The sequence below is a fragment of the Dromiciops gliroides genome, chromosome 3 (genome assembly GCF_019393635.1).
Source record: "Dromiciops gliroides isolate mDroGli1 chromosome 3, mDroGli1.pri, whole genome shotgun sequence".
Taxonomy (NCBI): domain Eukaryota; kingdom Metazoa; phylum Chordata; class Mammalia; order Microbiotheria; family Microbiotheriidae; genus Dromiciops; species Dromiciops gliroides.
In genome coordinates, this window is record NC_057863.1 from 657995498 (window position 1) to 658019178 (window position 23681).

At 42.7% G+C, this 23681-nt stretch overlaps 1 pseudogene; it reads right to left on the bottom strand.

Moving 5' to 3' along the window:
• Positions 1-4525: 4525 nt before the first annotated feature.
• LOC122748360 overlaps positions 4526-23681 on the bottom strand; it is an 85913-nt pseudogene continuing 66757 nt past the window's right edge.

Here is a 23681-nt window from a genome sequence, read left to right on the forward strand (position 1 = left end):
AAAATTTCTTACAGCAAGTTTCTCTGATAAAGACCTCACTCTTCAAATATACAGAGAATGGAATCAAATTTGTAGAAATAAGATTCTTCCTCAGTTGGTAACTCATGAAAGCATATGAACAGGCTGTTTGCAGACAAAGTAATTAGGGCTATCCATAGTCATATAAAAATGCTCTAAATCATTGTTGATTTGAGAAAAGCAAATAAAAACAATCTGAGGTCCCACAGCACATCCATTAGATTAGCTAATATGACAGAAAAGGGAAATGAGAAATGTTGGAAGAGATGTGCGAAATGTGAGACATTATTACCTGTTGAAGTTATTCTGATTCAACATTCTGTAGAACAAATCTTAAACTTAACTGTGGAGGTCATGAAAAATTTGTGATATGGGGAGAAAGCATGTGAGTCCTTAGAATTCCTCTGTAAAGAATTACACTCTCCCGCAAGTCCTAATTAGGAATAAAAGAACAGGTTTATTGGGGTACAAGAGAAACTGGCTGGGAGGAAGGTTTTGGAGAAACAAAATGCTTTCTTCTTCGACTAGCATGGGGGTGCCCTTTTATAGGGTTCAGATGGCATAGGTAAGAATGTCCCTTATTGCCTGAGGGGATGGGGGTCCCCTGGAGTTGGGCTGGGGTAGGAGAGATCTGTCATGAGCAATCTGGTGATGGGCATTAACTCTGTCCTGATGGGTCTGAGCAGTCTGCTGGTGGGTGGTTCCAGGTGGTCTTCACCTGGTGTAGTCACTCCCGACAGGATTACCTCATCCAGGTGGTCAGGGAGCTGGACTGCAGAGTGGTCCTGGAGCATGCTCAGTTTGATCTGGTGCCACTTATCTCTTTTGGGTGTGTCTGTCCTTGATTGAGCTCAAGGAGAGGCCTACTTGATTTCAAGGGAAAACTCCTGAGGTTTCAAGGAAAAAGTTCCTTGACCTTCCCAGACAACTTTTGGGGTAACTGGGGCCCATAATCCTCCCATAACATTTGGCAGTAAGTGTTTGATTTGTATACCTATTTTTTATGCTTATATACCCAGGGTCACTTATAAATTTGTTGAGTGAAAAGGGTTCATGAGTGGAAAAAGTTTAACTCAGCTGTAGAGCACTTTGGAACTGTGCCATGAAGGATGTAAGACCATTTATGCTCTTTGACTAAGTAGTGCTAGATCTGTGTCCCAAAGAGATTTCAGAAAAGGAATAAAGGACTTATTTGTACAAAGATATTTTCAGCAGCTCCTTTAATGGTGGCAAAGAATTGGAAATTGAAGGAATGTCCATGAATTGTGGAATGGTTGAACAAGTGGTTGTGTGTGATTGTGCTGGGATACTATTGTGCTGTAAGGAATGATGAGCAGGATGCTCTCACAAAAACTTAGAAAGACTTACATGAACTGATGCAAAGTGAAATGGGCAGAGCCAGCAGAACACTATAGTAGGAACAGTAATGTATGATAATCAACTGTGAATGACTAAGCCCTTCTCAGCAATACAAAGATCTAAGATTTATGGTGAAAAATGCTGTCCAACTCCAGAGAAGGAAGTCATGGAGTCTGAATGCAGATCAAAGCATACTTTCTTTTCTTTTCTCTTTTCTTTTCTTTTCTTTTCTTTTCTTTTCTTTTCTTTTCTTTTCTTTTCTTTTCTTTTCTTTTCTTTTCTTCTTTATCTGTTTTCTTTAACAACATGACTAACATGGAAATGTGTTTTGCATGAATTCACATTAAATTGCTTGCTTTCTAAACAAGAAGGAAGGGGAGAATTTACAACACAAATGTTTTAAAAAATGAAAGTTAAACATTGTTTTTACATGTAATCAAGGAAAAATGAAATATTAAATTAAAATTAAATTAAATTAAATTAAAAAAAATAAATTCAAAGTAGACTTCTTTACCCTCAATGAATAAGTGTCATACACATACATTTGTGTGTGTGTGTGTGTATGTTTGTATATGTATATTTATCTATCCATCTATATAACTACACAGATAGAGAGGGAGGGAGAATCAGTACTTCTCTAGTGCCTACTATGTTCCAGGTACTGTTTCAAGGGATTTTTACAAATACTGTCTCATTTGATCCTCAAAATAAACCAGGGAGTTATTATCCATAAATCAACTTTTATTAAGCACCTACTATGTGCCATACACTATGCTAAAGAATGGGGATAAAAGAAGAGAGAAAAGCCAATCCTTGCCCTTACAGAGCTTGTAAGCTAATGGGGAAAGCATCATGGAAACAAAATTATATAAACACTACCACAAACAGGATAAATAGGAAATAATCAAAACAGGGGAGGCACTAGAATTAAGAGGGAATGGAAAAGCCTTCCTGTAGAAGATGGGATTTTAGTTGGGACTGAAAGTAAGCCAGGGAACAGTAGGTAGGGATGAGGAAGGAGAAGATTCCATGCATAGCAGGACAGCCAGGGAAAATCAGAGATGAGGAGCCTTGTTGGGATAGCCAGGAGGTAAATGGCTCTGGATGGAAAAACATGTGGGTGGGGAATAGGGTATAAGAAAACTGGAGGGGCAGCTAGGTGGCACAGTGGATAAAGCACCGGCTCTGGATCCAGGAGGACCTGCCATCAAATCCAGATTCAGACACTTGATACTTACTAGCTGTGTGACTCTAGGCAAGTCACTTAACCCTCATTGCCCCACAAAAACTAAACAAAAAACCTCCCAAAAAACTGGAAGGGGAGGAAAGCCTGGACTTTGAATTCCAAACAGAGGATTTAGTATTTGATCCTGGAGACAACAGGGAGCCACTGAAGATGATTGGGGTGGGGAGAGGGGAGAGGGAGGTGATATGATCAGAACATTGTTTCTAGAAAATCCTTTTGGTGGTTGAATGGAAGATGGACTAGAAGGGGCAGAAACCTGTCGGAAAGACCCACAAGTAGGCTAATGTAATACTTTATCCCCAATCTTCCATTGAGGTGATGAAGACAGCCCTAGATGAAATGACTTGCCCAGGATCAGTGAGCTAATAAGCATCTGAAGCTGAATTTGAACTCAAGGCTTCCTGACTCTCGACCCAGTTTTCTAAAGCCTTCACCTCCTGGCTGGCACAGATGTGCCACTGCTATCTGTTTAAGATCATTTGCAACTTGTAGAGATAAAGCAAACCCAGGGTCTCATCAAAAGAAGGGAATAGGAAAGAGGGTGCAGCTCTACTGACTGTCTTGAATTATTTTTATATTCTGCTTAGATGAAAGATTTAGCAGAGTTAGGATAAAAAGCATCTTAAGCTTGATATCTATATATTTTTCCATGAGATTTTTCTGCTGCCTCTTCAATATATGAAACTTCCTGCACAATATAGAATTTGTGTATTGGCTGTTCCAGAGATGTGAGTTGCCTTGGCCCTCTACCATTGTGTCTTAAGTTTACTCCTAGTCTTCCACTCCTTTGCTCCCACCTCATGGAATCTGTGTGTATTTGTGGGAAAGTAAGCCCCAGAGTGTTTTTTTTTTTAATTTTTGCGGGGCAATGGGGGTTGTGACTTGCCCAGGGTCACACAGCTAGTAAGTGTCAAGTGTCTGAGGTCGGATTTGAACTCAGGAACTCCTGAATCCAGGGCTGGTGCTTTATCCACTGTGCCACCTAGCTGCCCCCCCCCCCCAAGTGTTTTTGAGAAATGCTCCATAAAGACTGGTCGTGTTCTGCCTTGGAGTAAATGCCTCTCCTAAAAAGCTAGAGAATTCTCTTGTCTGATTATGAAGGGCGAGCACAATGGTGGGGTCCCTTAAGTTTCAGTGGTGGAGGGATAACTATGCTCATCCATTACACCAGAGGGGCAGATGTGAGAATAATCCTAGAGATACAGATATAGACTTATTTAATGTAAAAGTTTGGTTTCATCACAACTTTGTTATACTCACAGATAAATCCCAATTAACAAAGGTATGGGTTTTTTGGTTTTTTTTTGTTTTCTTTTGTTTTGCAGAGCAATCGGGGCTAAGTGACTTGCCCAGGGTCACACAGCTGGTGTCAAGTGTCTGAGGCTGGATTTAAACTCAGGTCCTCCTAAATCCAGGGCCATTAACAAGGTTCTAATTAAATTAACTAATTAATTAATTTTATTAATTAATTAATTTTATTTTATTAAATAAATTTTAAATTTAAATACCAAAATATAGTATTTGTATACTCATAGCAGAACTAAAAAAGAGGCTTCTCTTTGAAACTGAATCTCTATTCCACTGTTTGCTTTTTAAAAAAGTATGCGATAAATTCAACATATTTCTTTTCAAAACTGACCTGCTTGCCTACACTTCCTTCTGATCTCCTTTCTCTTCTTTCCTGTACACTTTAAACAAGGGGCTGCTTTTTTAACATCACTATTGTGGTAATGATATGCCCTTCACCCTAAATCTCCCTCTGTCTTCCCAAACTCCATTCCAAAATTGAAAATCTAGAGAAAGAAAAAACAGCAACTTTTTAGCAAGTAAGTCAAGTCAAGCCAAACCAACCCACAAAGTGACCATGTTCCCCAAATGTATGTCTTTTTCTGTACCCAGTGTTCACCACTTCTCCACCAGCAGGTGGTCATAGGCTTCATCCAGGCCCTTCTGGAGTCCTGGGAAATAAATGAAATAAATGAAAAGCCCAAGAGACAGAGTTTCTGGGTAATTACCAATCAATTTATTAATTAGGATAACTAATAATCAATTCATTGATTGTCATTGTTCTCTCTTGGCAACAAAAGACAAAAACAATGAGACACCAAATGCCTTAAATACCCTTGGAAAAGGGGGTGCCCCTGATAGGTGAAAATCTCCCTCTATTGCTGGACATTTAATGAGGGCATGGACTTTGAAATGAGGAGGTGGGCTGAAAGCCCTCAACTCCTCCTGCTGAGAAGGTGGCTTGATCATGAGACTCAGCAGCCTTCAGCAATCTGCACAAAGGAATCCATTTGGACTCAGACCACCCTGGTTGGTTTTCTCCTCCATGAGCTGGGCTGCCCTAACCTCCAATGGGGGTTTATGAGGATTTAAGCTTCATGCTTTAGGGCTAGAGTTCACCTAGTTTAGATTCTGTTTACATTGTAAAGAGAAGTGAGACAAGATGATGGTGGGTGGTCAGAGCTGGTCCTGCTCCCTGTTACCCAATCCCCTGCCCCTGCTGGGGAGAGGGGGAAACTCCTTCCTCTTTGTGGTTTGCACTTCATCCTTGGGATTGGGTTGGGTTTCTTGGCAGGGGAGGCTGGAGAGCCCAGGGTGAGGTTTGTCCCAGTCCTTGCCCTTCTCTGGGTCTTCATTTCTCTTTCTGTACAATGGACAGAAGGTCAAAGCACCTTCCATGTCCTAAGACCCTCTGATTCCCCCAAATCAAGCAGCCAACAAGTGTTTATTGAGCACTACTCTGTGTCAGGCCCTGCGCTAAGCCCACAAGGAAGTTACTGTCTAATGGGGGAGACACCATACAAGCAAGATGTATGAAAAAAACACATAGATACAATAAATTGGAGATAATCTCAGAGAGAAGGGACCCCCCTGAAAGGGAAGCTGAAGGGGCTTCTTGGAGGAGGTGAGATTTCATTTTAGAATTTTTAATAATTCAATTTGATTTTTATTTTCAGTTCCAAATGTCTCCACTCCCTCGTCTGCCCACTGAGAAGCAAATAAATGATGCCCATTATGCAAACAAGGCCATATAAAACACTTTTGTAGTAACAACTCTCCCCCTCCATGACTGGAAATAAAAAGTAAGAAAGAAGCAAATAGAAAAAAGTTTGCTTCAAGCTGCACTCATGGTCCTTCAGTTCTCTCTGGAGGTTAAAGCATTTGTCATCATGAGTCTTTTGGAACTGTGGTGCATCATGCTATTGATCAGAGTAGTTTAGTCTTTCCAAGCTGATGATTATGACAATACTGCTGGGCAAGCTGTTCTCTTGGTTCTGGGGACTTCAGATTTTTGCTCATATGAATCTTCTTAGAATTTTATGAAATAATCCCAGAGGGGGAATCTAGCTGGGACTTTGAAGGAAGCCTGAGAAACATCAGCATAGAAATGAGAATTGAATGAATGGGAGCTGGTGTGGTCACCACTGAAAATAGTAGAGAGGGAGAAGGACAGAGGTCCCAGTACAGATCCTTGTGGGACATACTCCAAGGGTGAGCTTGACTTATTTGAAAATCCAGGAGAGGAGACAAAGGAGTGGTCAAATAGGCAGGAAGAGACCCAGGGCAGAGGGGTGTCCAGAAAACCCAGAGAGAAGAGGATATGAAAGAGAAGAGGGTGATGGACAATGTCCAAAGTCAAGAAGAATGAAAAAGAAAAAGGTTCCTGGGTTTGGCAATGAAGATCATTGGTAACTTTGGGAGAATGAGGAGGTTGGTAGCCAGACTGTAAGGAGTTAAGAAGAAAGGGAAACGGGGGCAGCTAGGTGGCATAGTGGATAAAGCACCAGCCCTGGATTCAGGAGTACCTGAGTTCAAATCCAGCCTCAGACACTTGACACTTAACTAGCTGTGTGACCCTGGGCAAGTCACTTAACCCTCATTCCCCTGAAGAAGAAGAGGAAGAAGAGGAAGAAGAGGAAGAAGAGGAAGAAGAAGAAGAGGAGGAAGAAGAAGAAGAAGAAGAAGAAGAAGAAGAAGAAGAAGAAGAAGAAGAAGAAGAAGAAGAAGAAGAAGAGAAAGGGAAAGGAGAGAAAGAGGCCCCTACTGTATGTAGATTGCCTACTTAAGGAGGTAATCCAGGCAAGGGTGGGGGAGCATAGGTATGTTTGTAGGCAGCAGAGAAGCAGCCAGTAGACAGGGAGAGATTGGAGCACAGTGTGAGAGTGGGGATCATAGAAGCGACCTAGGGCAGATCAACTTAGTTTTGCAGTGGAAACACCAGTCCAACAGAGAGGCTTTGTTCATCAGGGAAAGTTAGTGCACAGCTCCTGAGGAACAAAGAGGACACTGAAGTCTGCAGTTGCAGACTTGTCAATCCTGAGGACAGGGCTTGTCCTTTCCAGTGTTCTCCTTGCTAGGTATATCAGAGTTTCTCTACCATTTTTCCATAGATACTGAGAGCATTGGTGAGAGAGTGTGACTCAGGCTTATGTGAGGCTTTTGAAGTAAGTGTTATTTTTTCCTTTGCCTTACTCCGGGGGTGCCTGTCTTCTTCTCCTCCTCCTCCTCCTCCTCCTCCTTCTTCACCTTACTGCTGAGTAAATCATTGTATTTAAGATCTAAATGTGTCATCATTGTGAGTTGCTGAGTTTGTGCCAATGGTAGTACACTGCTGGGGGCTTGGGTCCTGATGCACCTGTAGTGAGGATGTATTTAATTGATCAAATTGATCGTGAGGCTGCCCAAAGAATTACAAGACTCAGTGACTCAGTTTCCCAAGTGTTTTTAGAAGACTGATGACCACAGGGAGATCACCTGGAGGTGTCTTGAACAGGGAGATGAAAACGGTTATATTTATAGTGAGAAAAAGTATGTTATCTCCTTATTATCTTAATCTCCTCCTTAAGGAGGTTCATATCCTAATTTGGAATTCTTTTGGTCCCAAGACTTCCCTGTAGGTGGGTACCTTTCTGACTAGGGTGTGTTTTGGGGTTTTAAACATCATAAGGTGAACCTAAAGATATATTTAGTCCTTCTGTGCATGTTCATACAGACATGCTTAACCTTTTCAGACCCAGAGGATCTCTCTGTTTACAATATCTATTTTCTTTTAAATTATAAAAATAAAATTTTATTATTTTCCAGTTACATGTAGAGATAGATAGGTACTTACCTCAGAGGTTGTCTTAGGACCCCAGGAATTCCAAATTAGGGTAAGACCTCCCATGAACCTCCCACAAGGAGGAGACTAAGATAATGAGGAGATAATCAGTTTTTTCTTAATATAAATATAACCATTTTCCTCTCCCTATTTGGGACACCTCCCTGCTGCTCTCCCCGTGGTCATCAGTCTTTCAATAAAACTTGGGAAACTGAGTCATTGAGTCTTGTCATACTTTGGGATGGCTCACAATTAATTTGATCAATTAAACCCACCCCCACATCATTTTTATGAGGGACCAGATGGAGTCATAAGTGAATATTACCAGACATTTAAAGAACAATTCATCCCAGTACTACATAAACTATTTGGGGAAAACAGGCTGTGAGAAAATAATTATCAATAATGGATTTCTTGGCAAGACCCATTGATCAGTTTCTCAGTGCTTCTTCCCCCCTCCCCCAACTCCAGTAATTCCTGTTCTCATTGAATGGGACAAACCCAAGGGAGGCAAAACCACACACCTTCAGCATCTCCTCCCTCCCATCTCCCTTTTCCAAGGGAGATTATGATTCCTACCAGGAGGGGAAGAAGGAGGTTGGAGCCTGAGGCTACTCTGATCTCCTCAGAGAGATGGGGATCTGGGCCAGAATTATCTTTATCTCTTCCCTTAAACATTATTAGTCTAGAGGAAATGCCTTCCGGATTCCAGCACTCCTGATCTCCATCCCTCAGTGGGGAAGGAAGGAGAGCCCCCAGCTCCTGATCTGAGGCTTGGCTCCCTTCCCACCAGATGCCAATCACACAATGAACACACACAGCCAATAGCAAAGAGGTCTATTTATCCAAGTTTATAGCAAAACAGAACTCAGAGAAGGTATCCGTGGGAGAATATGTGGCAGACAGCAGAGGAAAGGAGTTATTTCTCCCCTTTTGAATGAGGGAGTTCAACTCTAGCAGAAGAAAGAGTTCCAGGCCTCACCCAAAGAGAAATTCCCTAAAGTCCGCAGTGTGACAAGCTAGGGATGGGGACCCTGATGGGGTCTGCCAGCTCCTCTCCTGTCTGCTTCTTCTCTGAGTCTTTCTCTTCTTTCAGGGATCTGAACAGAAGTTGTAAAGGTGCATGTTTTCTCCAGAAGGTGGATGCCCGAAAAGGAGATGTCTCTCCTCTCCCCTTTCACTAACTCCCCGTACCCCTCAAAGAGGTAAGAGATATGCAGCATAATCTACTCCCCCACCCCTGCACCAGGATGGAGTCTGTATTATTGGCCCTTTTAGTGAAGGGTACACCTGGTCAGGTGGTGGTGGTGGTGATGGGGCAGGGAGACCTTGGTACCTGGGGGAAAGAACCCTGAGTACTCCTGATGACCATGTGTAGGTGTCTCTATGCAGGTAGGTGTTCTCTAGCTTAGGGCTTCTTACACTTTGTCGACTTGTGACCCTTTTCTGCCAGAGAAAATTTCATTCAACCCATGGTATATAGGAATATGAAATAGGTATACATAACCTTTTACTATCGTCAGTCTGAAAATTAATGAAACAAATATAGGAGAAATAGGGTCTTTAATCAGGACAGAGGATGGCAAAACAAGATTGCTAGGAATACCCAAAGATGGGGACTGAAGACAGGGTTTTTATGAGGTAATCCTGCAAGAGACAGACTATTGGCTGCTATCAGCTATCCTAAAATCTTCAAACCTGAGAACAAGATGCTTTATGAACTTTTTGAGAAAGGAGGCGAGAAAAATGGAATCAGCTTTTGAAAACTGGAGATCCTGGAGCAAAGGAGTAAATCATCTACATCCTGGAGAGGGTGGAGCCCATAGGAAACTTAAGGCCAGCTAGGTCTGCTTTCCAAATTTGTGAAAAGTAGGAGGGGCTCTCTGAGGCAGAACAGCCCAAGTGTACTGCAAGCCCTCCCAGGTCAAAGGAAAGTAAAAAGTACAAACTGCCAATTCACACCAAAGGGCACACTGAAAAGGGCACTACACAAAACAGTGAAGACAGTGGAATTATGGGGAATGAGATTCAGGACAGGCATTAGGGACCACAGGTGTTCTAGGCATCAAAGACACAAGCATTTATTGCTCAGGTGTTGGACAAGACAGTCACAAGAGCTCACAGAATTATTAAAAAGACTAGCGTAGAGAACTAAAAGACTAGAGGATAGGTAGTCCTTAATGAGAGGTCTAATGCCCTCCATTGCCTCTGAAAAGGAAACACTGTGAATCTCAAGGCAGAGGTTTAGAGAGTCCCATGGAATCTGAACTGGAGAGGCACTAAGAACCTTTCTAATGTCAGAAGAATTAATGGGATGGGACTTCTCCCAGGAGTGAAGAAGTGCAAATAAAGGCAGGGGTTATAAGGGTATGGGGGGAAGTAGGGTGCTTTTCAGAAAGAGGGAGAGCTGGATATCATTATGGGGAGAGAACTAAATCATAGTTTTATATATCTGGAGAAAGTCATGGCCTAGAAGGTGGGGAGGTGCATCCTTTTACATTTTCATTAGAAATTAATCGTAAGAATAATCATACATTTCAGGGAAGAAAAAAAGGTAAAGGGTACCTCGTTAAAACTGGCTCTGGTAAGTCACACTTGGTATGAAAATTCAGTTTACCTAAAAATACCATTAATAGTTAGGGCAACAGTTAAAAAGCAGATGAATACTATGGAATTTTGTAATGCTGGTAATGAAATAGAATATTCAGGCAAGGAAAAAGGTTAAGGCAGCATAAATGTCTTAAGAAAAACACCGGATAGTAAAACAGATTCCAGTTGAATATCCTATTTTGAAATAAAACTTACTCTAGCATCTGTCAATTAAACATACACAGCCATCATAATATTTGAATTGCTAGGGGAATGAAAACTTGAAATACCTGTGAAGCTTGAAGAAAAAAAACAGTAAAAGTTTAACAAAATCAAAACAAAGTTGTTTTAAAATACCATGCCATTATTGATGTGTGTAATTATTTCAATGGTAACTGCTTAACAGAGTTATTGAGAGAAGCTATGAAACAGCACCACTACTAAATGGAACAAGTTTCTCTGGCATATTAAGGAAAGCTCCAGTTTTCAGAATTTTAAAATTTGTTCTTGCTGTTTATACCTAGAAGCCAAGTGATTTTCCCCAAGGTCACATATTAATTATACCTAGGGAGTATCCCAGAAGGAAAACTTGAACCCAGATGTTCCTGACTTTCAGATCACTTTGTGTCTTCACAGTAATACTGCATTTCTAAACAAAGTTTCAAGTAGTTGATACTCTTTTAACAGTTGCATCTCTAGCAATTTATACCCCCAAAAGAATACTCTATAATTACCAAATATTTACATTGCAGATTGGCAAACTGAAGTAATTTGTTTCAAGGTCATGCAATTAATAAATTACCAAATCCATGAAAATGTTAAATACTTTGTATTAATGCAAATATCATAATAAATCCTGACTGTAAAAAAAAACCCACCAAAACAACCACACATCTTATTAGAAGACATATTTCACTTAAAACTAGAATAAATTCAATTATAACTGGAACTCTTCCCAAATGGCAAAATTCTCAATTTATCTAAAGCCCATTTACTAGCATTTCAATATCAGGCTGTTATTATCAATAAACACATTTTTATATAGTGATAAACACTGGTGACTGATGTGTTAAGATAATGGATTTAGCAGATACTCAGGGACCCACCTGGAGATTTAAACTGATTGAATTAGATAAGGTGACTGACTGTTGACCACTTACTAGAGTGTAAGCACATCTGGCTGGTACTTAAGGGTACTTAAGAAAGCATGGTTCTCAGAAGCTAACAACTTTGAACTTTGACCACCTTCAGGCTATGTCAACCAATCAGCTCTGGGAGGGGAACAGGAAGGAGGAAGCAGAAGCTGCTCAGGGAGCTCGGCCTCTTTGGCTGAGAGACATCCCCCTGCTGGAGAGAGGATTTCACAGGGGAGTTTAGGAAAGCTAGGATTGCCAGGTTATGGGAATTCTGTTCTCAAACTTTCTCTTTCTTTTACTATCTTTCAATAAACCCTTAAAAACCTAAACTGGTTTATCAGTTATTTTAGTCAGTTTCCCCCCAAAACTGGGGGGACAGATTAGAACCTACATTTAGAAATTTAAATCACACACTGAGAAGGCAGATAGTTCCCCAAATTTAAATAGAACCTGATTAATCTTAATTTGGGGGTTCATAAAACCTGGATTTCTAATATTGGAAATCAATTTTCAATTAAAGTTTTAACAAATTTCTTAAAAACAAGTAAAAAAATAAAATCAAGCTATAGTCACTCTTTATCTGCCTCTCTATGTAAAATTACTTTTCTGACAATTCTGCTTTGAATGATAGAAAGGATTGTTGAGTGTAAGATAAGGGACTTAGTTTGAATAGCAAGGAACACACACAAATTTTAACAGAAATAGTACTCTACAAGTACAGAAACAAAAACATTAAACAATAATGGTAAAGATTCTTTTTTTCACTTTATTTTTTAAATCATAAAAGTATTTTATTATTTTCTAATTACATGTAGAAATAGTCTTCAACATTTGTTTCTATAAGATTTCCAGTTCCAAATTTTTCTTCCTCTCTCCCCTCCCCAAGAGAGCAAGCAATCTATTATAGGTTATATATGTAGAATCACATTAAACATATTTCTGCATTAGTCATGCTGTGAAAGAAGAATCAGAACAAAAGGGGAAAATGTCAAAAAATAAAAACAAAAAAGTGGAAATAGTATGGTTCAATCTGCATCTAGATTCCACAGTTCTTTTTTCTGGATTTGGAGAGGACTTTCCATCACGATTCCTTTGGAATTCTCTTGGACCATTGTATTGCTGAGCAGAGTCAAGTCTATCACAGTTGATCAACACGCAGTGTTGTTGATACTGTGCACAATATTCTCCTGTTTCTGCTCATCTCACTCAGCATCAGTTCATGTAAGTCCTTCCATGTTTCTCTGAAATCAGCCTGCTCATCATTTCTTACAGCACAACAGTATTCCATTGCTTTCATATGCCACAACTTTTGTTCACTCATTCCCCAGTTGATGGGCAGCCCCTCAATTTCCAATTCCTTACCACCACAAAAAAGAGCAGCTATAAATATTTTTATACAAGTGGGTCTTTTGCCTTTTTTATGATCTCTTTGGGATAAGGCCCTAATAGTGCCATTTGGGCATTGTTCCAAATTGCTTTCCAGAATGGTTGGATCAGTTCACAGCTCCATTAGTGTTCTGATTTTTCCACAGGTTCTCCAACATTTATTATTTTCCTTTTTTGTCATATTAGCCAATCTCATTGGTGTGAGGTGGTATTGGTAGATTCTTAAGATAATTTAGTATACACAAATTAAGGCCTCCTCTATATCCTTGAAGACCCATTAATTTGAGCCAGATAAATGCTCTCTTTTTTCCTTTCTAAATGTTTTTTTCAATTTTAGAGACCCATTTTCTCAGAAACAAAGATGCTATCAAAAATTGTATTTTCCGAGGGGGGGGGCAGAGCCAAGATGGCAGAGAAAAGACATTAAGTCCACAGGGCTCCTAATACGATCACCCCAAAAATAGCAATAAAAGAACCCTTGGGGCAGAAAAACACACAAAAATATGGGCTGAGAGTTTTCTCCAGCTATAGATAGATTTCAGGGGGCCATGCTGGGCCACGAATAAATCCTAACTGAGCAATCCAGCTGTCACACCAGATATCCGCCAGAGGAATTTGCCCCAGTGCCTCTGAATTGGCTGCAGCACCAGGGTCTTCTGGAACCTAGTGTGCGGTCGGGCTGAACAGCTTTCCGGGGGGGGGGGCGGTGGTAAGTGCAGGAGTACCAGTGGACTGGGGGGGAAGGATTCGACTGTCCCACCCCAGCAGGGAACCAGGAAGAAATCCTGAGTGGTGGTGGGAGACCCAGGTGGGGGAGGGAAACAGGGGAGCAGTCTTATGGGAAGCTGAGAACCACACCACAGAAAGCTTTGCTGGTTGGTTTCTTAGTAAAGTAGGCCTGAGGTTATCTCTGGACCTGAGAACAGGCCAGGTGAGATTAAAGCCTGCCCCCACCTCAACCCAAAACACCTGGGACCCTCTGAAGCTGAGAACAGGAGTGGAGCTGAGAAGCAGCGCCCCCCCCCCAACCCCTAGTGGAGAGTTTAAAATCAAATGAAAGCAAGGCCAGGCAGGCTGAGAAGTCCAACCATGCCTTGGGCCATGCTGTAGCTTGAACAGTGTGTCCTGGAAGCAGTGCCACACTTTAAGAAGGAGTTAAAAGCCAAGAAATAGTAAGCCAGGATGAGTAGGCAGAGAAAGCAGAAGACCATCAAAAACTTATTTGGGGGTAAGGTAGACCACAATACAACCTCAGAAGAAGAAGATAATAACTGGGTCAAAACTCCAACATCCGGGGCGGCTAGGTGGCACAGTGGATAGAGCACCGGCCCTGGAGTCAGGAGTACCTGAGTTCAAATCTGGCCTCAGACACTTAACACTTACTAGCTGTGTGACCCTGGGCAAGTCACTTAACCCCAATTGCCTCGCTAAAAAAAAAATTAAAAAAAAAAAAACTCCAACATCCAAAGCTTCCAAGAAAAATATGATCTGGTCTAAGGCCATCGAAGCTCTCAAAAGGGACTTGGAAGAGAAAGTAGGAGAAATAGAAAGAGGATATAGAGAAAGGGAGGAAAGAATGAAAAGGGAAATGAGTGATGCAGGAGAGTCATGAGAAAAAAGTCAACAGTTTGAAAAGCCAAATGGAAAAGGAGATTAAAAAACTGATGAAAATAACTGCCTAAGAATTAGGATTGAACAAATGGAAGCTAGTGACCTTATGAGAAACCAAGACACAGTAAAGCAAATTCAATTGAATGAAAAAATAGAGGGCAATGTGAAATATCTCCTTGGAAAAAACAGCTGACCTAGAAAATAAATCTAGGAGAGATAATTTGAAAATCATTGGACTACCTGAAAACCATGACCAAAACATTTTTGCCCTGGGGGGGGAGGGAGAAAAAGGGGAGGGAGAAGGGAAGGAGGAAAGGGCAGATTGGGGGAGAGAGCAGTAAAAGGCAAAACACTTTCAAGGAAGATGAAGATGTTCTGCATTACTGCACCAGTATGACATATTGAATTGCTGGATATCATAGGGAGGGTTGAGGAGGGAGGGGGGAAGAAAAATTTAGAACACAGAATTAGCTCAGGGACCCTGATCTCATTGGAGTGGGATCATGGAGAGAATAGCTTTCATACCCAGTTGGAAGGAGCAATCTATTTAACCCTGCAGGAAAATAGGAGGAAGAGGATAAGGAAGGAAGGGTGAAAAAAGGGAGTGCAGAGCGAGGGAGAGGATAGTCAGAAGTAAAACACTTTTGAGGAGGAATAGGTAAAAAGATAGAGTAAATGTCATGGGAAGGAAGTGGGATGGAGAGAAATAATTATGATGATTGATTATAATGGCAAAACGTATGGTACTTACTTTGCTGGGCTTTTATGAAGAAAATTCTCTGTCAAGTTTAAGGTACTATATAAAGGTTATGATGAACAGGATACTATCAGAAAAACCTGGAGAGACCTACATGAACTGAAGCAGAGTGAAATGTACTGTATACAAAATAACAGGAATAGTGGGGGATGATCTGCTGGGAAGCATGTGGTTATTTTCAGCAAGGCAATGATCCAATATATAACCCTGAAGATTGCAGCCCATCTGCAGAGAAAGAAGTGATAGTATCTGAAAACAGATGGAAACACATTTAAAAATTTTTTTTCATTTCCTCTTTGACAATTCCTTAATCTGAAGTTTTGTTTTTTTTGACTGTTTTCTCTCACAACTAGCTAATGTGGGAATTTTTCCATGACTACTCATGCATAACTTATTTTGAATTGCTTGAGTTCTTGTGGGTGGGGGGTGGGATTGGATGGGGAAGAGAAGTTGAAACACAAAGTTTTTAAAAAATTGATGTTAAAATTTGATTTTTACATATATTTTGCAAAATGAAATTCTATTCAAATCCCCCCCAAAAAATCATACTTTCCTCCTTTTAAAACCAAATCAAGAGTCTGGAATTGACAAAGTTTACTGAATGTGGGAGGTCACAAAACATTGTTAATATTGATAACCACTATTTATTGAGAAGTGATTGATCCTCACCTATTCCCCATAACCAGGCCACAGCAGTGTGGTGGCTAAGAGGGGGGGCCTGATAGAAGGGCTGGCCCTCATCAGCTTGGGCCAGCAGAATGTCCCTGGGAAGGCAGGGGTCATCCTGTTGTCTGGAGCTTGGCAGAACCTGATGCCTCAATGAGTCTTTGGGATGCTGACAGTCAGTGAACCCCAGCTGTGTCTTCCCTCTGTCCTGGGATCCTGCATCTCCTCCTCACTGTCCCCTCTGGCTAAGCCAGGCTTCAGCCAGCAGGACCCCCAGGATGATGAGGACCAGCCCAGCCAGGCTGAGGTGAACCAGGTTGCCCATAGTGTAATCCTGGGGAGCAGCATCTGGGAGGGGGAAAGACTGTTACAGGCAGAAGGACAAGACCTCCCTGATCTCAGGCCCCCCAACAATGTAGGCTCAGATTCCTCTGTTCCCAGCTCCAGGCTCCTCAGACCCAGCCCATCTGATACCCTGGCCTTGGGCTGGGGGGTTCTTGTAACTCCCTGGATGGGATCCTGGGATAGGAGTGAGGGCTGGGGCCAAGGGAGAGAATCCTGAGGGAGGGGCTGAGGCAGCCTCTGCCTCCCCCTCCCCCTTCCCCTCCCTGTCAGTTCCTCTTCCCCATGGCCCTGAGGCAGCCCCAGGTCTCTTTCCTGGGACTTCCCTTTGCCCTCCCTTCATCCCCTCCCTCTTGTTCTTCATCTCCTGCAATGTTGACAACAGCTTGGTGGAGTGGAGAGAGCATGGAGTCTGAGGTGAGGAAGAGCCCAGTTCAGATCCCCCTCAGATACTTCCTCTCTGTGAGACCTTGGGCATGTCCCCTTCACTGTCTCACCCTCAGTTTACTCCTCTGGAAAATGTGCCTAATGACAGCACCTGCCTCCCAGGGCTGTTCTGAGGATCCAACGAGACAATAATTGTAAAACATTTAAAGGGCCTCCTGTGTGATGGCTCCTATTAATATTGGCACCAACAAGCATTTCCTGGTTCCTGTTTATAAGGGTCCCTGCCCTCAGAGAGCTCCCAGTCTACTTGGGAGGAGACCTGAAAATGGGCAGGTATGTCCAAGGTCTGAGGTCAGGCCCTGGTAGGAGGGAAGGAGGGCAGCAGGGGGAGGAAAATGTCCTCCCAGAAGGGGAGACTGAGAGAGTTTTGGAGGGAACCAAGAAATTCAGGGGTGAGGAACTGCAGGCGAGGGACAGAGCTGGTACAAAGGGCTGGAGGTAGGAGATGGAGGTGGTGGGTGAGGAATTATTCCAGTGCAGCTGACAGAAAAGGCTAAAGGGTCAGCAGGCTGCAAAGGGAGTGGAAGGATGGGGCTGCTTGAGTCCATCCATCCTCCCCCCAAGGATAACGTCCCTCCTTAAGTCAGGTGACAACCCCTTCTGTTCCATCACCCCATCAATGAGTCAGTCTAATCCATCCACCCAGGGCCTCAGAGACACAGAATGGGCTTGGCTGAAGTGCCGTGATGCTGCCCAAGAGGTGTGTTAGTGTGGGGGGAGGTGACCTGGCCATGTCCTGAGGGTCCTCTACAGAGGAGCAAGCCAGGCAGGAGCCCCCAGAGATGGGTTCTGGCAGCCTAGAGGAGAGAGTGGTCCAGGCCAGGCTCTGAGAGGAATCCCCTGGGGGGAGGTTGGGCAAAGCTTCTCCCCTTTACCCCCATTAGAGGAGAACCTTGGGCCCTGTGGGACATGGGAGGCTCTGCACTCCCCATCCTATCCCAGCAGCCTCCTGGACCAGGAGAATCTGCACTGGGAGCTGATCGGGAAAGGGTGTGGGACTCCAAGAGGAGCCCAACAGACTCGGGAAACCCTCTCCCCACTGTGCCTAGGTCAGAGCTAGGGGAGCTACATTGTGCCACCTGATGCCCATCATGCCTCAGGACAACTTCATGAAGGTCTCATGCAAGGGAGAAAAGGGCTGTGTTTCCAGCAGGCCGTGTTGGTGAGGCTGGGGATGGAGGGAGGAAGACAAGGGCCTGAGGCTGCCCCTCTCATCAGCCCTGTTAGCTCTTCCTCTCCTTCCCCCTGGATCTCACCCAAACACCTCCTCCCTAATCCTTAGAGGCCAGGATCTCTCTTCTCCCTCCCCATGTCCCTTTCCTGGGGCCCTTCCTCCTGCCCCTTTGGGGTCCCCTCCCCACCCCAGAATCTCAGCTGTGGTTACTCACAACTTGGGGGCTCTGGTTCCCAGGTAACTGGGAGGCTGTGCTCATCAGGAGGGTCTGGGAATGGGGAGAGGGAAGGCAGCTTAACTTGTCGCTTCCTCCTCCTCTCAGTCCATCCCATCCCTCCTGAGGCTCCCTGTGACCTCTCCCTTTCCTGGTCCCAGCACACACCCCATCTTCTCCTGGGGGAGCAAGAGTGAGAGCAGGAAAGGGACACATCCTCTCTCCCTACCCTCTCCCCTGTCTTCTGCCTAGGACTTCCCAGGAGTCTGGGGCACAATCCCTGGCTCCCCAGGGCTGGGCACAGAGCTGCCAGTCTAGGGCCAAGGCCATCTAGGGGGCCTTGGCAGAGGATTGGGAAAGGATTGGGATTGGCAGAGGTTGGGGATGTCTCACCTGTGACCCTGAGGACCAGGGGGTCACTGGGGGCTGACCACTCATAGGGGACCCTCTGATTTCCCCCAAATCATCCAGCCAATGAATGTGGATTGAGCCCTACTGTGTTCCAGGCACTGTTCTAAGTTCTGGGGATTTAAACAAAGGCAAAAAGTACAGTCCCTGCCCACAAGGAAGTTACTGTCTAATGGGGGAGACACTATCCAAGCAAGATGTGTACTAAAAGATACAGACAGAATGAGCCGGAGATAATCTCAGAGAGAAGGGACCAACATTAAAGAGAAGCTGACATGCTTCTTTTTTTTGTTGTTGTTGGGCAATGGGGGTTAAGTGACTTGCCCAGGGTCACATAGCTAGTAAGTGTCAAGTGTCTGAGGCCCGGATTTGAACTCAGGTCCTCCTGAATCCAGGGCCGGTGCTTTATCCACTGCACCACCTAGCCACCCCCTGACATGCTTCTTGGAGGAGGAGAGATTTCACTTATAATTTTTAATAACTCAATTTTATTTGTATTTTCCATTCCAAATGACTTTTCTCCACTCCCTCCTCTACCCATTGAGAAGGAAATAAATGATCCCCATTATACATACAAGGTCATATAAAACACTTTTGCATGAACAATACTTCCCCTCTGTGACTGCAAATAAACAGTGAGAAAGAGAAAGAACTAGAAAAGTCGGCTTCAATCGGCACTCACGGTCCATCAGTTCTCTCTCTGGACGTTAAAGCATTTTTCATCATGAGTCTTTTGGAATTGTGGTGGATCATAATATTGATCAGAATAGTTAAGTCTTTCAAAGCTGATGATTGTGACAATATTGTTGGGCAAATTGTTCTCGTGACTTTATATTTCTGCTCATATCAGTCTTCTCAGATCTTTGTGAAATCATCCCAGAGGGTGGGAATTTAGGTGGAACTTTGAAGGAAGGCTGAGAAACATCACCATAGAGATGAGAATTGAATGAATGGGACCTGAAGTGGTCACTAATGAAAATAGTAGAGAGGGAGAAGAGCAGAGGGCGCAGGACAGAGCCTTGTGGGACACCCTCCAAGGATGGGCTTGACTTATTTGAAAATCCAGGAGAGGAGACAGAGGAGTGGTCAGATAGGCAGGAGGAGACCCAGGAGTTAGAGGTGTCCAAAAAACCCAGAGAGAAGAAGGCATGAAAGAGAAGAGAGTGATGTTCAATGCCCAAGGTCAAGAAGAATGAGGATTGAGAAAAGGTTCTTGGGTTTGGCAATGAAGACCAGTGGTAACTTTGGAGAGAGAAGTCTTGGTGGAATGATGAGGTTGGAAGCCAGAATGTAAGAGGTTAAGAAGAAAGGGAGAGGAGAGAAAGAGGAGGCCCCTACTGTATGTAGATGGCCTCCTGAAAGAGGTAATCCAGGCAAGGGTGGGGGGAGCACAGGCACGTTTGTAGGCAGCAGAGAAGCAGCCAGTAGACAGGGAGGTCATAGAGGGGACCTAGGTGGGGGTCATAGAGGGGACCTAGGGCAGATCAGCTCAGTTTTGCAGTGGAAACACCAGTTCAACAGAGAGGTTTTGTTCATCAGGGACAGTTAGTGCACAGCTCCTGAGGCACAAAGAGGACACTGAAGTGTGCAGTTGCAGACTTGTCAATCCTGAGGACAGGGCTTGTCCTCCCTGATGTTCTTGCCAGGTTTCTCTGAGTTTCTCTAACATTTTCCCATAGATACTGAAAGCATTGGTGAGAGAATGTGACTCAGGCTTTTGTGTGGCTTGTGAAGTAATTCTTATTTTTTCCTTTGCCTTACTCTGGGAGTGCCTGTGTTGTTGTTGTTGTTGTTGTTCTTCTTCTTCTTCTTCTTCTTCTTCTTCCTCTTCTTCCTCCTCCTCCTCCTCCTCTTCTTCTTCTTCTTCTTCTCCTCCTCCTCCTCCTTGTTCTTCTTAGCCTTATTGCTGAGTAAATCATTGTGTTTAAGATCTAAATGTATCATCATTGTAAGTGGCTGAGTTGGTACCAATGGTAGTGCACTGCTGGGGGCTTGTGCCCTAATGCATCTGTAGTGCAGATGGATTTAATTGATCAAATTGATCATGAGGCTGCCCAAAGAATTACAAGACTCAGTGACTCAGTTTCCCAAGTTTTATTAGAAGACTGATGACCACAGGGAGACTACCAGGAGGTCTCTCGAATGGGGAGATGAAAATGGTTATAGATCTTCTCATTATCTTAATCTCCTCCTTAAGGAGGTTCATATCCTAATTTGGAATTTGGGATCCTAAACTTTCCCCTGGGTGGGTACCTTTCTCATTAGGGTGTATTTTGGGGGTTTAAACTTCATAAGGTAAACCTAAGGACACATTTGGTCTTTTTTTTTTACATTTATTTTATTTTTTCCAGTTGCATATAAAGGTAGTTTTCAACATTCACTTTCATGAAATTTAGAGCTCTAAATTTTCCTCCCTCCATCCCTTTCCTTCCCCCTTCACAAGATAGCAACCAATCTTAGATAGGTTATATATGTATAACCCACAAGTGCTCTTTTTTTTATTTAGTCTGTGTTCAGTCAATATCAGTTCTTTCTCTGGGAGTGGATAGAATGCTTCATTATTAGTCCCTTGGGATTGTCTTGAATCATTGCATGCTGAGAGTAGTCAAGCCATTCACAGTTGCTCATAGAACAATACTGCTGTCACTGTGCACAGTGCCCTCCCAGTTCTACTCATTTCACTATACATCAGTTTGTGAGTCTCTCCAGGTTTCTCTGAAATCATCCTGCCAATCACTTCTCACAGCACAATAACACTCCATTACAATCATATACCACAACTTCTTCAGTCATTCCCCAATTGATGGACATTCCTTTGATTTCCAATTCTTAGCCACCAGAAAGAGTTGCTGTAAATATTTTTTGTACATTTTCCCCCTTTTCTCTTGTTACTATTATCTTGTTACTATTGTTAACTGTTTCCCTCCATCCTATTCCCTTCCCCATGATATTTACTCTATTATCTATCTTTTTTCACCCTATCCCTCTTCAAAAGGGCTTTGCTTCTGACTGTCCCCGCCCCCAAAATGCCCTCCCTTCTTTTGCCCCTCCCTCTTTATCCCTTTCCCCTCCTATTTTCCTCCAGGGTTAGATAGATTACTCCACCCAGTTAAGTGTATATTATTCCCTCCTTGAGCCAATTCTGATGAGATTAAGGTCTTTGAGCCAATTCTGAAGAGTTTTAGGTTCATTTACTACCCAGATTAAATAGATTACTCCACCCAATTGTGTGTGTGTGTGTGTGTTAATCCCTCCTTGAGCCAATTCTGATGAGTTTAAGGTCCTATTCTGATGAGTGTAAAGTTCATTTTTTTTGCCCTGCTCCTCCCCCATCTCTTCCCCCAATCCATAAATCCTTTCCTGTTTCTTTCCTATGTGATTTCACTCCATGCTACCTCTCCCCTTTCTGCTCCCCCAGTACATTCCTCTCACCCCTCAATTTTACTCTAAAGATCTCATCATGGGGTAGCTAGGTTACACAGTGGACAAAACATCCACCCTGGATGCAGGAGGACCCCAGCAATAAATATGGTCTCAGACACAAGGCACCCACCCACTTCACAACTCCAGGCATGTCACATAACTCCAACTTTTTAGGGTTTTCTAGGGTCTTGTATTTGAAAGCCAAATTTTCCATTCAGTTCAGGTCTTTTAATCATGAATACCTGAAAGGCCTCTTTTTCATTGAACTCCCATTCTTTCCTCTCAAAATTATACACATTTTTGCTGGATACATGATTCTTGGGGTAATCCCAATTCCTTTGCCCTCTGGAATATCATATTGCATGCCCTCTGGTCCTTTAATATAGAAGCTGCTAGATCTTGTGCGAAGATGACTGGGGCTCCACAGTATTTGAATGTGTTCTTTTCAGCAGCTTGCAATATTTTCTCTTTGACCTGTGAGCTCTAGAATTTCGTTATAATATTCCTGAGTTTTCCTTTTGGGATCTCTTTCAGGAGGTGATCAGTGGATTCTTTCAATTTCTATTTTAGCTCAAAATCAAGTGATAAACTAATGCTCACATGCTGGAAAGAGACACTTTTCCTTTAAAAATCTTGCCTTTTGGGGCAGCTAGGTGGCACAGTGGATAGAATACCAGCCCTGGATTCAGGAGGACCTGAGTTCAAATCCGGCCTCAGACACTTAACACTAGCTGTGTGACCCTGGGGAAGTCACTTAATCCCACCTGCCTCACCCCCCCCCCAAAAAAAAACCTTGCCTTTTTGGGCAGCTGGATAGGGCAGTGGATAAAGTACCAGCCCATTCAGGAGGATTTGAGTTCAAATCCCACATCAGACACTTGACACTTAAGGAAGGAAGGAAAGAAATAGAATGTTAAGGGAAGGAAAAAGGTTAAAACAGCATAAATATTTTAACAAAAACACCAGATAGTAAAAGTTTCCAGTTGAATATCCTATTTTTAAATAAAATTTACTCAAAAATCTATCAATTAAAAGTTTTTACACATACAAAACCATCATAATATTTGAATGGCTAGGAGAATGGAAACTTGAAATACCTGTGAAGCTTGAAGGAAAAAAAAAACAGTAAAAGTTTAACAAAATGAAACCAAGTTGTTCTACACTACCATGCCATTATTGATGTGTATAATTATTTCAATAGTAACTACTTAACAGAGTTATTGAGAAAAACTAGGAAACAGCACCACTGCTAAATGGAACAAGATTCTCTGGCATATTAGGGAAAGCTTCAGTTTTCAGAATTTTAAAATTTCTTCTTGCTATTAACACCTAGAAGCCAAGTGATTTTCCCCAGGGTCACACATTCATTATACCTAGCTAGTATCCCAGAAGGAAAACTTGAACCCAGATGTTCCTGACTTTGAGATCACTTCTTTGTGTCTTCACAGTAATACTGCATTTCTAAACAAAGTTTCAAGTAGTTGATACTCTTTTAACAGTTGCATCTCTAGCAATTTATACCCCCAAAAGAATACTCTATAATTACCAAATATTTACATTGCAGATTGGCAAACTGAAGTAATTTGTTTCAAGATCATGCAATTAACAAATTACCAAATCCATGAAAATTGTAAACAGTTTGTCTTAATGTAACTATCACAGAGAGGGTTGTTGAATACAAGATAAGGGACTTAGCTTGAATAGCAAGGGACACACACACACACACACACATTTTAAAAGAAATAGCACTTTACAAGTACAGACACTAAAACATTAAACAATAATGGTAAAGATTTTT